A 12,778-nucleotide genomic window follows, 5' to 3' on the forward strand; every position below is an offset into this window, starting at 1 on the left:
CCATGTTTCTCTATAATATTATCTCAATTATCATATATCTCTGACAAGTAATTACCATCCACACAAGTTAATATTAATTTCTTTGCACATTTCATAGGCTAATAAGGTTGCCCCCAACCAATTAGCAGTGACCTTATTAGAGTCCTTATAGCATAGCCAAAATTGCAAAAGTCATTAGTATGTGCAGCATGAACCAGCATAAAAAAACTGTATTCCTTGTTCAACCACCCAAGTATATTAAATACATGTTTGACACACTTGCGTGCATGATGAACCAGAATAGATTAGAATTACCATTGCTTGACGCATCCACACGGCATGATTTGGAATGCCAACCCAATTTCATAATACACTTTTGAATGCCCCCAGAGTATTTCTGCAAAGCGATCTTTTCAACAAAAAATAAATAAAGAAATAAATGACTAGCAATTTGTGAATGATACATAATACGGAGAAGCCAGAACAACACAAACCCATTATTTGTATGTCAACGTCCCACTCAAGATGCTTGACTAAATGTCAAGCAAACAAATGCGCCCCTCTCTTCTTTGCACTTCTGTTTATTGCGAACACGCATATTACTCATTTCAGAGAGACAATCAAAATGGTAAAGAAAGAGAGAGAGAGACTGTTTGTACAACCATCACTCAATATAATATATACCCAATAGAGTTTAAATCACCGAAGCCTCCAGAAACTGCCCTTACAAAACGGCCACGGATATAGAATGCACTTTGATAATTGTAATTGTTTAGCCAACAGGAGTGCTCAACCATGAAAACATATTGCTGGCCTGATATTGATTTGCATATTGATGTTTCACAATATCATACGCTGCAGAATGCATGCCTTAGGGAGCGCCCAAAGGTCAATATTTGCATCAGACAATGTATCTGCGTTGAATAAAAACCAGGCCACAGGTGGGACTCTGGCTCTGTGTCTTATATTGATGCTTGAATTATTGAACTGTACTTGCGAATGTGAATGAATAAAATGTGAAGATGTTTGCACATATATTGTAGCAGTTCCCTGACAAAGCCCTGTCGTCATTAAATTAGATTACCATGCACATTTGGTTTCTTTTAATTTAGCAGATTTTACTGGAACAATGGAACACTTACATAACTTGCTATTGCATTATGTGCATGTAATTTGTAGTGAGTTCGTAATTATGCTTTGTAATGATGGTTGAATTTCTTATTGGCATGACTTAGGAAATGCATTTTGTGTTGTGGACGGTCCTCTTCATTACTTTAAAATCATCCAGACGAGGTGTGATCATAACAGATAAGCTGTGGCTTGACCTGAGTCACTCATACTTCATGTAAACAATGCCAATGCCAACACTCTGTTTTCATTGTTTGATCAGTTCTGATCTCTAGCGTTTGACACTTCAGATAATTATGTTGCCTTAACACAGCTACAAACTGCTATTGTGTACACTTGAATTATTTTTGAAAGAAACTTCTTTTTTTTGTGTTGAATTGCTCTATTCAAGATGCGTACACCAAATCTAGTCTCAGGGGCCAGAAATACAATGTCATTTTCAACTAAATAAGTGGTATGTGTTTTGGCTGGTCATTTTCACAGCAATGGGATTTTGGGAGGACTGGAAATGTAGACTGTGTTTGAAACAATATTATTATTGTCTCCTACAACAATGTGACCCTGGTCTTATAAAAACGTACATTGCACAGATACATTTTTAGGAATAGCCAATAATACATTGTATTTCATTCACTGCGTCCCAAATAGCACACTATACACCTTGCTCTTATGCACTTTGTACTCATTCACTTACACATTCAACAGCATAGTGTATGTAGTGTTGTTCCAAAAAGAACATTAACATTTTTTTACTAAACGGAAATTCAAGGCGTTTCCGGGATGACGTTTGATGGTTGCCATTTAGTGAAATAAATGGCCAAATAAACTACCAAATAGTACATGCCATGGGTATAACCGCATTCACCATCGGGAGGCGGTATAATAACTCTAGAGAATTTTGCTTTCACAATCTAAAATAAATGAAGTAAACCAACATCAGTGCCCAAAAGCTCTTCCTCTTCTGCTACGTAAATCAGTGGCTATTGAGGGTGTGAAGTGACCATCATTCCACACTTTATTTTACTGGTTGAATAAGTGCATTATCCGGGGATTTAAAGTGCACTTATTATTTTAAGAGCTTTCCGTGTGAATGCACTACTAACACTATTTATACTACAAAGTGGCGTAGAATAGTGCATACATATGCGATTTGGGATGCACCTATTGTTCCATGAAGACATTTTTTAAACTTCCTTTTGAAAATATATCAACATGTACTTTTCTGATTAGTAAAATTCATTGATAAGAGTTTAATTAGACAATTTTTATAGGTGATTTTCTTTCTTGCACACTTCTCCAAATATTGTCCAATAACAAACAGTGTATACTATGCATTAATGGAATTGTTGGTAACACTTTGGTTTAAGAACCAATTTCAACTATTATCTATGGGCTTATTACCTGCTTATTATTAATTTATTGGCTGTTTATTATTGCATATCATATCTTATCTCGTAATATCTTACTCTACAGCAAGAGCTCAAACTCAAATTTTGTTTTAGTGACTGACAATTAATAGGAGGGACGTTTTAACATTCAAGCACAAGAAAAAAAATGGAAACCTGACGTAATTGATGCATCTTAGGACAACAGACATAACGTTTAAATTTCAAGCATTATCTGTCACCAGTGATGATGCAAATCAACATGTTTATCGTGTCACACATCAGCTGCTGAAATATATCTGTGGTTGTTGTGTGTATGGCCGAGCATTAGACACACACTCAGTCATTTTTCCACAGAGTATATGCAGTCTAAACTCTAGCTTTTTATTTCATGTTGTACATATTTAAGAGGTAGTTTAATTTGCTCTGAAAATAATACAAATAATAGGCATAATAATTATGATTCTGTCCCAAACAAATGTATTGTTCCAATAGTGCAAAAACAGCAGAAAGCAGTATGGGTAACTTAAGTGGCATTACTGCCAATTGCTCTTCTCAATATCTTTGTTTTTTATGTATTATTATTATTATTATTATTATTATTATTATTATTATTATTTAAAAAAAATTTTATGTACATATTCACAATTGCTTTACCAAGTTCAATTCAACCAGCAGTGCAATTTTACTAATGTACATACAAATCTTAATACGCATAATCTATAATTAATAAGCAAAATATATTAAAATAGACCATTTGAATCAAATATTAGCAAAATTATCATATTTGTTACACCACCAGCATAAAGTGTAAGCCAAGAAGAAGTGTTTGTACAACAAAATACAAGTGTTATAAAACTGATAATAATAAAATGACCCTTGAATATTTACAAAAATAGAGCTTTAGTAAAAAATAGAGCATTTATGGACATAATAAAATCTGTGTTACTCTTGACCGTACACTGAGAAAGGAATGAAAGTAAAACTAATCTGAATGCAGTACCATAAATGTCGGTGGCAGGTCAAAACCACATGTGACTAGATGCAACTGCACAACAAGGATAGTGGTTTAAAAAATATGTTTTAGTGGGCCGAATCTCATTACATTTTTGACGTCAGTTGTGGGCCGGAGGGAGGAGGAGGGCTGGCCTTAAATGGCCGTGGGCCGCCGGTTTGTGACCCCTGCTCTACAGTATCCATAATTTCGAGAGGAGCATGTGATATGATGGATCATGGCTGGTCTCTCATCCATAATTTGTAATATACCAATCAGATTGATCCAAGCCTACTGTAAATAGACTGATTTCACCCTACTGCCTTATCTTCATTTTTGAAGAATCCCTCCTTCCACCCCATCTCATCCTTTTTATGTTTTACTAGGGTGAGCTCTCGAGACCTACCTGGTCTCATACCCCTTACATGCCAAAAGGTCTGGCGGGAGCCCTGGCCTCAATTATCTCTGAGCTCAGGGTTCTCTCCTGGGGCAGCATGCCAAACCTGCTAATAGCATCAAGTAATAATTAAGTGTGAACTCATGAAACCTTGATTTCCCTAAAATTGACCCCTATGACTGGTCCTGGATCATAAATATGAATTTGTGAAATAGTGATGTCGTGAAAAATGGGAAACAATCCAGAAGTTTTAAAGTAATCCATATGTTTGGTTAAATTATGCAGGATTTTGAAACCCAAGAAAACATGACATCATTTGGTGTTGTGTTTCTTTTGCCACTGTGAGGGGCAAATTATTTGCTGTGGAGGAAAAACCTGAAGTGGTTTTCCTGCTTGCACAAACATTCATTTGTATTACTCATATAATGCACTGGCCTTTCAGGAAGGATAACTATGGGATGTGTACTTTATTTGACGTTTTAAAGTCATAAGGTAACGTCAGCTTAGATAATGAGAACTTTTTAGAATCAATTAAACAATGGATTTTCAATAGAATGTGAAGTTTATGGTATAAACACTTGGTGACTTAAGATTTCGAATGAATTGTGTCTGATCGTGTAGAGTTGACACTTTTACATATCCAACCCACTTAACCATGACAGACACTAAACAAAGCAAACTGTGATTGGTAGCTGTGCATGCCAATCAAAATACCAGTCAGACTGTGATGGAAACATATTATTTCACTTGTTCTAACCAACATTGCTGAATCTATTTCCAATAGCAGTTGGTCAAAGATCTCAAAATGCTTTCCAAAGCAAGCAAGACTCTCCGTGGAATAGAATAAAATAAACATAAATAAGATTGTAATTATTCCATTAGGTTACAAGTTGTATGCTGCTGGTAGGCTTCTTTCAAAATAGTTTTTTCTTTTCTTATCAGATAATCATAAAATGAATAATGTATAGAATCAATTTGATTGTGTAAATGAAATGCTGACAGTCTAGTTTGTAGTCATTTCTACTTGGAATTCTATCATGTTAGTTATTTCTGTTTGATGTAATTTTGTTGGTCAAAACTCTGAAGTAAGAATCATCTTTATTCATGTAGTTAATTGTATGAGGCAGCAGTGCTGTAATTAATAACTGTTTTACCTGCACAATGTTAATTATTAGACACATGCAAATTGATTGTTTGTCAAATTTGATTCATGTTTGAATAATTTTAGGCAGTAAATGTGAGTTCATTTGGTTGTTTGATTAATTCTTTATCTGATTAATGCTTTAATCCACAGTACAGCTGTAATGTAGTTTAATAAAACAACACTCTTCAACAGCAAAAAGCTACATTTAAGGCTAATTTCTTGTAAATTTAAAATATATCCTAGTATAACTAAAAATACATCTTTTATAGTAATATTTTATGAAGATTTGTCCAGACTTGGTCTAATACCATTAGTTAAAAAAACAACAGGAATTGTGATGGTTTTGCATTCTTCTGAATATACAGTCATGTGCCAAAAAATTTATATCGAGGTAAAGTCCATTTATTTCAATAATTTGTTTCAAAAAGTGAAACTTGTGTGTTATATTAGTTCACTACATAAGAAATATTTCAAGCCTTCATTTGTTCCAATTTTAATGATTATGGATTAAAGAAAAAATCCCAAATCCAGTATTTCATCAAATTTGAATATTTCATTTGAATAATAAAATAAGGATCTTAAACACATGTTGGCCTACTGAAAAGGATGTTATGTCCTCAGTACTTTGTTGGGCCTCTTTTTGCATTAATTACAGCATCAAAGCAACGTGGCATGGAGGCAAACAGCTTTTGGCACAGTTGAGGTGAGATGGTAGCCCAAGTTGCTTTGATATCGGCCTTCAGCTCGTCTGCATTTCCGGGTCTCTGTTCCCTCATCTTCCTCTTGACAATAGCCCATAGATTTTTCAGTGGGGTTTAACAGGTGATGTTTTCAGCCGGTACCCGGTCCTTAAACCAGGTACTGTCAGGGTCCAGCCCTTACCGTCCTGTCACTCCTGTCTGTGTTTAATTTCTCTTTGTTTGTTTTGTGTATAAGCACATGGTTGTCTCTTTTGTTGTGTTGGTCATGTGGTCCCCTTGTCCCGCCTCCTTGTTTTCCTATGCCTCACCCCCTTGTTTAGTCCTTGTTTGTCTAATTATGTTCACCTGTTCCTCGTGCTCTTTACTCTTCATAATGAGTTAATTTTCCACTTGTCCTTGCCGTTTCGTCATACTATCTTTTGTGTGCTTGTCGCTAAATCTTGTTTAGTGCCTGATAGAGGTTTTTTATACAGTCTAGTTTTGTTTCTTTTTTCTAGCCTTAGTCTAGTACTATTCTTTTGATCTTTATCTAGAATTCATTAATCCTTTTGGATTCTGTTTATTTATTTTTCTTCTTTCAGCAAGGTTGCTGTTATTTTCATTTGTTTTATTCTGTTTGTAGTTCAAGACTAATTACGAGTTTTCATTTTGCCATTTTTGTAATCCTCCGCCCCAGTCTGGACCTAGTCGTTTTTGTTGTTCTTTATTTTTTAATTCCGGTTGTTGTGTTTTGCTTTCTGTTTTATTTTAAGCTATAGCTTATTCCTTTCGCCCTTTTGTTTTAATTTTTAGTAGTTTTGTTTAGTTCATTTTGTTTCATTTTTATTTTTCGAGTTATATTTCCCCCCTCCTAAACATTTCTTATTTTTGTTCTAGTTTGTTTTTTGCCTGCACTTTTAATTTTCTTGTCTCCCCAGCTGTCTAGTCCTGTGGTGTTGCTTGTCACTTGCCTCTTGAGTCTTCGCTGGTTGTGGATCCTCTTGATTTGATGTTCCATCTGTTTGCCACCCCTGTCCCAAACCGGAGGTTTGGCTAGCTACTTGACTGCTTGGCCTGAAGTTTGGAATTTCCCCTTTCCCGACCAGCCTGTTTCACCCCCCCATAAGACACTCCCCTCTGTATCATCCTGAAGTCCTGAGTCTCCCCCCTCACCAGCCTTTTCTCCTGCCATCACCCTTCACTATTGTGTGGACTGTCCTTCTGCGTTGCCTTGTTTACCTCCTGTAAATAAACCTTGTGTTCTCCTGTCTATTCTGCGTTTGGGTCCTCCTTGCCAACCCTGACAGGTACTGGTAGCGTTGGCACTGTGTGCAGGTCCCATATCCTGCTGGAACATAAAGCTTGCCGGTAACAGGAAGCATGAAGTGCTCTAAAACATCCAGGTTATGGAGCTGGGTTGACTCTGGACTTGATAAAACACAATGATCCCATACCAGCATATGAAATGGCCCTCCAAACCATCACTGACTGTGGAAGTTTCACATTGGACAATAAGCAGATTGACTTTTGTGCCTCTCCGCTCTTCCTCCAGACTCTGGGATCTTGATTTCCAAGTAAAATACAAAATTTGCGTTCGTCTGAAAAGAGGACTGGGGACCACTGGTCAACAAGCCCAGCACAGATGCTTCTAACATCATTTTTGGTTCGGGAGTGGCTTAACATCTGAAATTCTACAGCTGTAGCCCATGTCATGCAGACATCTGTATGTGGTGGTTCTTGATGCTCTGACACCAGCCTCAGTCACACTTGCTTGACGATCCTCTCAAGGCTACGGTCATACTTGTGCAACTTTTCCAGACACATTTTCCTTTCCTCGCAGTCAGAATCCTATTCCATAATTCTGAAGCCTACTAGGCCAGACTGAGACAATTTCAAGGCTTTGTATTAATTAGTGGACTAGATTGAGACACTGGGTGTCAGGATTCTGCCGCTCCGGTCTTGTTAATTTTAGTTTTGATGGTAGATTTCAGACACTAGTCCTGTCATGCCTTGTATGTTGTGCTTGGCTGGAGATTTCTCATGTCGAGCACTTATTTTCTGTGATTGTGTGTCTTTTGTATGAGCGTTATCTCGGCCGCGCTTGGGCCGTGCACACACCCGCATCAAGAGGTCTGGGCGTGTTTGCGACGCGCACTCTTGCCCTGGTGTTTGTGTTTGTTCTGTCTGCAGCATAGTGTTTCGTTCTCAGCATCTCAGTCTGGTTGGTTTCGGTTTCGGTTGTCGCTGAGATGAAACATGCACGTTGCATGTGTGGGTTTTTATTAATCGTGCACTAGTGTCTTGCATTCAGTCGTCTGTTAGTGTTGTCTTTTAGCACGTGGTTCATGTTTACATACATATATTAAGTGTTTCATGATGAAGTGGTTAATGAGTGCACTAATTGGCTGTGCGTTCTAGTCTTGTTTTATGTGAGCACATGGCTTGTGTTGTTTCTTTGTGTCATGTGCTCTCCTGTCTATTGTCTAGTCCTTCCCTCCTTAACTAGTCCCTCCCTAACCCATTAGAGTTTATCCTTTTCATCTGTCTGTTTGTTAATTATTTCTGCTTATATTCTCCATATGTCTGCTGTCCTGTGTCAGTTTGTCCAACACTGCTTTTTCCTGCCAGCCCAGCTTGTTTGTTTATTTGTTTAGTTAATGTTTTCACCGTCAAGTTTTTGTTGTCATTTTGTTTTATTTTTATTATTAATTAACACCCATTATTGACTGCAATTGAGTCCTCGTCCTTTCCCTACACCAATCGTGAGACTGGAAGCATACAATGTTGAACTTTGTCATGATATTCTAAATTTGTAAAATACTGGATTTGAGATTTTTTTCATCTTTAATCTATAATCATTCAAAAATTGTAACAAATGAGGGCTTGGAATATTTCACTTTGTGTGTAGTGAACAAATATTTAATATTTTATTATTTTATTTTATTTTATTTTACAAGTTTTGCAATATGATAAAATAATCTCTATGATTAGTTATTTTCTGCTGGGAGTGACACATTTGTGTATTGTGGTAATTGCAATAGTGATCTTTTTTAATATTAGAAACTTAAATTAACTTTTGAAGTGAAAATTGGAAGCTTTAAATGTGCAAAACCCCTCTTGGCAAGCAAGACATGTAAATCTATTCATTTAATTGTAGGGGGTCAAGGTGACATGTTCTATTGATTCCAATAAGGCAGCAAGCAATTATACTGTTCACAACCCTGTATGAAGCCTAAATTGGTTTATAGTTCCTTTCACAGATGGGTTAGCGGTCATGTGTGCATTTCCAACAGCTAAACTGTGACTGTACAGTACAGTAAGAAAATAGCATTTTGCCATTGTTGGTGGGGCGGGGGGGTGAGTATTGCTTGTCTACCATATTTTCAATTAGATGCTGCACAGGCATTAGACAACAGATAATTACATACAATTATTCTGGGCGCATTGTTCTAAAGTATGATAATCAAGATTAATACAGGCCAGTTGACTCCGTTTATTTCTAAAGCACCGGGGGTGCTCCCTTCTTCCACATAAATATATAATTAATTACACTTTGGCAGGAATAGTGTAATTGCAATATATCACAATTAACAAAATTCCTGTTTCTCATGACAGAACTATTCATTACCGGGTGCAAGGCAGTCTGTGTGTGCCAGTTTCCGTGTGTGCCGAAATATAAACCTCAAAAACATCATTAAAAAAAAGCATACAATCTCTTTTTTCAATTGAGTTATGCATATGGTTAAAAATAGAAGTGTTAGTGTTTTCTTTTTATTTATTCATCTGTTGATCTGTTTGATGACAAGCTGTTGACATTTTAATCTCATACTTAAAACTTTATTAATGAACATAATTGAAATAATGTATTGAATGCTATTTTTGGTTTTCCAACACTAGCAGATTAGTCACATATGTTTGTTTTTCATCTTTTGAGAAATTATCAAACATTGTGGCTTGAAACAAATGAAAACTTGACAGGTCTTCACTGGAGCTCTATTAATGTTTTACCCTCAAAGTCTCGTTGCCATGACTGAAAACTATAATGAAAGTAAGAGAAATTTTGAATCTTCTGAAAGCTAATTTTGGCATTCTTTTGGAGCAGACTAGCTTATAAATAACCCTACGACTATCATATTGATACTGATCCCAGGAAAGCTTCCATCTTGATTTCAGGGGAAGTTTAATATTTTATTAACCCTCCGGTCATGTTTAGCTCCCGCTCCTTACTTTAGGGTCCCCGGTTTCTTTAAACTGCTATTAATTTAGTCTAAAAGCATAGTTTAGCTGTGAACAATGTCTCAAACTAGTGTTTTTGAATTTATAATTGAACTTAAATTTATGAATTTATAGAATTAGACATAAAATAGCTGCAGTGAAAATACAAATAGGCACTGAAAATGCATTACAAAATGAACATGTAATGTCATGAAGGTGATCACGTGGGAGGATCAGCACATAAGCATGGGAAGAAGATGTGTAGACACAAAATAAATTGCTTAGTCTGAAAATTTGTGAGTGAGTGAGTGAGTGAGTTGGGGTAGTGTGTGTATAGGGATGTTTTCTGTTTGATGGTTGAATATAGTCTTGAGACCCATTCATTTTCTTAAGGCAGTCACTTTTGACCGGAAACACCACAGGTGTAACATGGATGATTAAAACATTCAAAATTTAGTGAAAGAGGGGATCATCACTTTTACATGGTTTTACAAGTGCATAGTGTGGAGGATATCATAAGGCCTTGAGGCAATCAGATGTAAAACACAATATTTATTTATTTATTTATTTATTTATTGTTTTAAGTTGTAAATCGGTCAAATTTGAACAGAACACGACAGGAAAGTTCAATTAATAATGGTATACAATAAAATAAATGAAAGAAAAAAATGTAAATTAATATATGTAAAAAAATTATTATATATATAATTATATAAAAAAAAATAAATATATATATATATATATATATATATATATATATATATATATATATATATATATATATATATATATATATATATATATATATATATATATATATATATATATATATATATATATATATACAGTTCTTTAGTTCTTTATATGTTCATTGTTTTTAGTTTTGTTTTGTTTTTTTCATACACAATGCTGTGAAATCTTTGACCATGAGAACTACAATTTGTTTCAAATTAACTAGTAAAATATAAATTATGTCATCATGAAAAATCCACAATAAATGTTATTAGAAACTGGTATTAGCTAAACTATTTAAAACAAATAAATTAAACAACAGGGAATTAGTTGTAAAATGTATTTTGAGTAAGCCTAAAACGCATCTTGCGTCATTACCCCTAAAAGAAATGACCACATGATCTGAACCAATTTTATGAGTGTGCACCTGCACTGTCGATTTTGTACCCCCCATCCCTGTGTTGGGTCTTGTACCACACCATATGAGGTAGTTTTGAGCAACTTAATTTCACATGAAGACAAATGCTTTCTAGACCATAGACTGTTATTATTCAAAGAAACATTTTCACAATTACAAGAATGAAACACTTTGGTGTTCTAGCACTGATAAAAAAGCTACAAATTCCTCATATACTTCTCATACTCTCCTATAATATTCTTTAGATGTTGTCTTTTATTATTGTCTGGTTTTAAATGTCTTTGTAAAACGTTGTTTTCCTATACAAAGCACCTTGTGATTGTGGTTCAACACTGAAGTCTTTATTGCTATCAAAAAAAGTAATGGGTTTGCATGATAGTCAGACCGTATTTTCCGTGTCCTGCTTGCAAACAATTTAGCTTGGATTGACACGCTTGGATTGTTTGTTTTCTTTAAAGCAAGCAGTCTTTGAATCGCAGTGTGTGGTCGGGACAGTGCTTATGGATGGCTTGTTATTTTTAAACACAGCGAGAGAAATCAAAAAACGCATTGTGAGGTAATGGGAAAGAGATTAGCGAACCAACTTGGTTCAATGAAATCGACATGATTTGTAAAGCCCAGTGCTTTTTCAGCTGATTTCAGATGCAGGGATGCAGAAAACGCTAAGTGCTCGTGGGCCTATCGATAAAACACTGCAGTGTTGACTGATAAGATCAGATCATTAGGACCAGCACAAGAAACCTCATTACATTTGTCAATTTACAGTGAATCGTTAAAGCATGTACTCATAACGCGTGCTTGTGTGTATCATGTACTGTTTCGTTTGCTTCACTGGTGGTGGGCTGTGAATTTCAATACAAGCCCATAATGCTCAGTTGGCTGGTGATAGAAGACAATAAGAAAAGACTGCCAGTGTTATGCGCTTTTGTCTTGCGTCTCACTGAATGGAATTAAATGAGCAGCCTAAAGCAACTGTACATTGGATACGGTGACAAAAACGTTAACGTCTAGCTGGTTGTCTTAATTACCATCCCTCTGACAGCATCACGTAGCTCATATTTAATCTTTGTAGAAAAGGACCCATTCAGGTGGACCCCAGGGGCCAGTGTTTACTCCACATGTGCACTCTTTGTACTGTGAAGATGACATGTAAAATATCATTTTCCTCATGCATGTGCTACATTGAATGCTTCAGAAGATGAAAACATTGTCATTCTGATTATATGCTGATGAATGCAGTGCGTTGGTAAACCTTTTGTTTCCCCAAGAGCTTCTTTTTTTATATGCTAAGTCGCTATATATATATATATATATATATATATATATATATATACACACACACACACACACACACACCATAATGAGGACTCACAAAAATGTTGGAGACAGACATGAAGTAATTTGTTTTGATACAGAAGATAGTTTTTTTTTTTCTCTCTCTCTCTCTTGTCACTTACTTCTTCTTTGCCAGTGGCATCTTAATAACAAAATCCAAATAGCATATTTCCAAGTGACAGTTGATAGAAGTGCAAAAGTAGCCTGAATAATTGTTGCATTTTGTTCTCTGTAAAATAAGTGGATAAAGGGGTGTTTATTAGGGCAATAAGTGTGTACCTTGTTAATCCATCCATCCTTCCTTCCTTTTTTCTTTTATTCTTTCTATTTTTTATATATAGGATTTTTGTAACACAAAAGTGGGTCAATTA

Source organism: Danio aesculapii, chromosome 14 (genome assembly GCF_903798145.1).
Source record: "Danio aesculapii chromosome 14, fDanAes4.1, whole genome shotgun sequence".
Classification (NCBI taxonomy): domain Eukaryota; kingdom Metazoa; phylum Chordata; class Actinopteri; order Cypriniformes; family Danionidae; genus Danio; species Danio aesculapii.